Raw genomic sequence first — 5000 nt, forward strand, 5'->3', positions numbered from 1 at the left:
TATTATTATTATTATTGTGTTGTTGTTTTTAGTGGTATACAATTTCTTTTTTTATTTACAGCAGCTTCACGGTCGATGTTTCGTTGAATTGACTGACTGCAAAGCTTGTTCTTTCTCCTTCTCCTTCATTCTGTGTGTGTGTGTGTGAGTGTGTGTGTGTGTCTGTCTGTCTGTCTGTGTCTGTGTGTGTGTCTGTGTGTGTGTGTGTGTTTGTTGTTTTGTTTTGATTTATGCATATTTTTTTTCCTCTGTTATGTATATCTCTACTAACACCATGCTTTCATTTTTATTAAATATTGTGTAGTGTAGACCCTATTCAAGGCGGGGACTGGATGTAAAAAAAAAAAAAAAAAAAAAAAAAAAAAAAAAGCACACCAGTGCTTATCTATTATCCTCGAGAAAAAGAATTTGTCTTGTCTTGTCTTGTCTTGTCTTGTTGCTTATAGTCCAGCGGACCGCACAGGGCCACATTATCAGGACTGTCAAAGAGGTAACGCGTCCGCCTAGGAAGCGAGAAAATCTGAGCGCGCTGGTTCGAATCACGGCTCGGCCGCCGATATTTTCTCCCCCTCCACTAGACCTTGAGTGGTGGTCTGGACCTAGTCATTCGGATGAGACGATAAACTGAGGTCCCGTGTGCAGCATGCACTTAGCGCACGTAAAAGAACCCACGGCAACAAGAGGGTTGTTCCTGGCAAAATTCTGTAGAAAAATCCACTTCAATAGGGAAAACAAATGAAACTGCACGCAGGAAAAAATACAAAAAAAATGGGTGGCGCTGTATTATAGCGACGCGCTCTCCCTGGGGAGAGCAGCCCGAATTTCACACAGAGAAATCTGCTGTGATAAAAAGAAATACAAATATACAAATACAACAAATATACAAATACAAGTGCTCAACTGCGACTGACTGTAAGCTGAAATGAAATGAGTGTGTGTAATCTTTGGTCTTCCGATCTCGCTATTCACTCTGTGTGTGTGTGTGTGTGTGTGTGTGTGTGTGTGTGTGTGTGTGTGTGTGTGTGTGTGTGTGTGTGTGTGTGTGTGTGTGTGTCTGTGTCTGTCTCTGTGTCTGTGTGTGTGTGTGTGTGTGTGGTGTGAAAATGACAGTGATGATGATAATCCATGCGATGTTTGAAAAGACAAATTTGACCTCGGAATCGGTTTCTCTGCTGCCGTGACAGGTCACTTTGGACAGGACCCCTCCCCCCCCCTCCCCTACCCCCTCTTCCCACCCAGCACCCTCCTTTCTCCCCCGCCCCCCTGCCGCCCCCCCGCCGGCCCCCCATGTTTAGGTTTCAATTTATGATGAGGGGGGGGGGGGGAGGGAGGGGAGGCGGGGGGGCGGGGGGGCGGGGGGGGGGGGGGGGGAGGGGGGGAGGGGGGAACTCCCGCCACACACACACACACAGCTTTGAAAATGGACTTTTTCCGGAATTTTTTTGCTAGCTGCATGCTGTTATGAGGGAAGAAAGTCATTATAAATCTAATGGCAATTAATTGTCTTCTTCCGCCTCCTTTCCAGCCTGTCCTGTCTTCCTTCGTTCTTTGCTTCCTTCCCCCCCCCTCTCTCTCTCTCTCTCTCTCCACGCTTTTATGGATGCCCGTAAATTACTTAGAGTGAATGCGCTTTGATTTGTCTGTGCACAAGATTTCAGCGCATCATAAACACTAATTATGATAATAATAATAATAATAATTATCCCACTCTCTCTCTTTCAGTCAAGTCTCAGAAGAGCGCAATGCAGTTTCAGTTTCAGTTTCAGTAGCTCAAGGAGGCGTCACTGCGTTCGGACAAATCCATATACGCTACACCACATGTGCCAAGCAGATGCCTGACCAGCAGCGTAACCCAACGCGCTTAGTCAGGCCTTGAGAGAAAAAAAAATTGCATCGACCGGGAATCGAACCCAGGTCACCCGCGTGGCAGGCGAGTATTCTACCACTAGACCACCGATGCTATATGCGCAATGCACGAAGAGGTAACCACACATCCACAGACAATCATCATTATTCTGTGAACTGATTCGTGACAGATCTTTAAGTCCAAGACATTGTATTTGTATTTTCTTCTCTTTTTTTCTTTTTTTTTTATCACAACAGATTTCTCTGTGTGAAATTCGGGCTGCTCTCCCCAGGGAGAGCGCGTCGCTACACTGCAGCGCCACCCATTTTTATTTGTATTCTTTCCTGCGTGCAGTTTTATTTGCTTTTCCTATCGAAGTGGATTTTTCTTCGGAATTTTGTCAGGAACAACCCCTTTGTTGCCGTGGGTTCTTTTACGTGCGCTAAGTGCATGCTGCACACGGGACCTCGGTTTTTCGTCTTACCGAATGACTAGCGCCCAGACCACCACTCAAGGTCTAGTGGAGGGGGAGAAAATATCGGCGGCTGAGCCGTGATTCGAACCAGCGCGCTCAGATTTTCTCGCCGCTTCCAAAGCGGACGCGCTACCTCCAGGCCATCACTCCACATACATTGCCCTTGCATTGTTTCCACACATTATCGCTAAGAACCGATGTTCATCTTTTTGTATACATTTGTATACATCACAGCAAGCGAGATTCGAATATGTGTGCGAAGCAGCATTCAAACTGTTGGGAATAAAGGTAGAAAGAATGGAAGAATATATATATATATATATATATATATATATATATATAAAGAAGACAGAAGCCAGATATGAAGGCACAGAGAAAAGAATATTAAAAATAAAGGATTGAAAAAAGAAATGATGTCAAAAAGAAAGACAGCACAAAGAGAGAGAGGAAGGGAGAGAGGGGAGGGGGAAGGAGAGAGAGACAGAGGGGAGAGATGGGAGCAGAGAAAGAAAGAAAAAGAAAAGAAAAAAACCAGAGACAGACAGACAGACAGAAAGATTGTTGACAGGCAGCGGGTATCATTGTCTTTCTCTCTCTCTCTCTCTCTCTCTCTCTCTCTCTCTCTCTCTCTCTCACAGAGGGATAAAACACAAAAAGAAATTTAAATGTCAAACGCCATGGTCTTTCCTTGTCTATAAAGCGCGCGCAGCGCCAGAAATACGACGACGTTGCCAAGCGACAGCTGACGTCACAGCTGCCTTTTCAGTTTCTCCGTTGTAAGCTTTCATTTCATCATCACATTTTTCTTTTTTTTTTCTTTTTTTTTTATATAGAGTTTGCTGTTTAAAATACTAAAATATGACATCGCGTTCAGATATTGGTATCACCTACATTTCTTCCTCTGTAACTCGTGATACGCGCCACGCACAAACAGACGCACGTGAAGTGCATGCGCTCGCTCATGAACACACACACACACACACACACACACACACACACACACACACACACACACACAGAGTGAGGAGAAGAGAGAGAGGACAGACAGACACATAGAGATATAGAGATATACGAGAAAGAAATACACAATGACAATATAACACTATACAATGCAACACGATGCAATATATTAAAGTAAATCCACACACAGGAACACAGATCGTGTACAAAGCAAATAAACACTTTTTTTTTTTTTAACTGATCTTTTCAAAAACAAAGAATGTTTTCCCGCTGATTTAAACTTCTGCATGGAATGCATCGAACATTTCAGCTGTTTTGCTTTAAATTGTGTAGATATTGTTGTTCTACGATAGAGCGAGCGAGCGAGCGAGAGAGGGAGGCAGAGAGAGACAGACAGACAGATAGACAGAGACTCACACACACACACACACACACACACACATATATATATATATATATATATATATATATATATATATATATATATATGTGTGTGTGTGTGTGTGTGTGTGTGCGTGCGTGTGTGTGTGTGCCGTGGAAGCTGCGATACATAGACTAGAAATGAGTGTGTGGAGGAGGGGGGTAGAGGAGGTGCAGGGTAATGTGTGTGTGTGTGTGTGTGTGTGTGTGTTGGAGCTCATGTACGTTTATATGTATTTGACTGTGCTTTCATATCTGTGAAACTGCATGTTTGGTGCATATCTCTTATGCATGTGTGGGGGTATGTGTGAATGTGTGTCTTCATGTTTTACATTTATTTGCTTATTTATCATCATTGTTGTCTTATTTATTTATTTATTATTATTATTATTATTATTATTATTATTATTATTATTATTATCATCATCATCATCATCATTACTACTACCTTTTTATATCATAATTATTATTTATTTATTTATGTAAGCTTATCTATTATTTATTCACCTTTTTTTTCTTTTTTTTTTTTTTCTCAAGGCCTGACTAAGCGCGTTGGGTTACGCTGCTGGTCAGGCATCTGCTTGGCAGATGTGGTGTAGCGTATATGGATTTGTCCGAACGCAGTGACGCCTCCTTGAGCTACTGAAACTGAAACTGAGACTCAGAGAAAGGGGGGGGGGGGGTGTTGCTTGACGCTTCGATACTTTAATGTCATTGGCCATGAGGTCCTTATGGCAAAGGGTAAATGCGCCAGCATACCTTCATTGCATAACAAAACATCAGAACGCACGAATGAAAATGGTGAAAGCAAAATTAATACTGAAACAAAACAAAGGAGGAGGAATTTTGTTTAATGTCCCGTCACACATATCGGTGATTGAAGACATTTTGTTTAAAGTATTTATGAATACAACTGAGTATTATCGGTTAGAATGGGTGGGCGATGTGGATGAATGGAGGGTTGGGAGAAACTGGGCAAATGAGGGTAAAAAATGTGGGTGAAATTTGGAAGAAAAACAACAACAACAACAACAACAAAACAACTCTAAATACAGTTACAGGAAATTACTTAAAAGACTTCGTAAAAGAGAAGTCGTTAAACTGACAAGCGAAACAACTGATAATGAGAGTTCTTTCCTTGCAGAAAAAAACAACAAACAACTGTGGTAGCAACCAACAGGCTACCCAACACAGTAAGACTCCGTTCATCCATACTGATGGAACAGATTCCAACACTGGCTGCAGAAGAAAAGGTCAAACCTATCTGACCACACACTTTTGTATCTGTTTGTAGTGATT

General features: G+C 42.3%; 1 protein-coding gene and 1 non-coding gene across 2 annotated transcripts in view; both read right to left on the bottom strand.

Moving 5' to 3' along the window:
• LOC143284345 (inverted formin-2-like) overlaps positions 1-5000 on the bottom strand; it is a 251990-nt gene that overhangs the window by 73717 nt on the left and 173273 nt on the right. The window lies entirely within an intron of this gene.
• Trnag-gcc (transfer RNA glycine (anticodon GCC)) lies at positions 1890-1960 on the bottom strand. Its single transcript has one exon. It is a non-coding gene; the product is annotated as a tRNA-Gly (tRNA).

Source organism: Babylonia areolata, chromosome 7 (assembly GCF_041734735.1).
Source record: "Babylonia areolata isolate BAREFJ2019XMU chromosome 7, ASM4173473v1, whole genome shotgun sequence".
In the NCBI taxonomy this organism is placed as follows: Eukaryota; Metazoa; Mollusca; class Gastropoda; order Neogastropoda; family Buccinidae; genus Babylonia; species Babylonia areolata.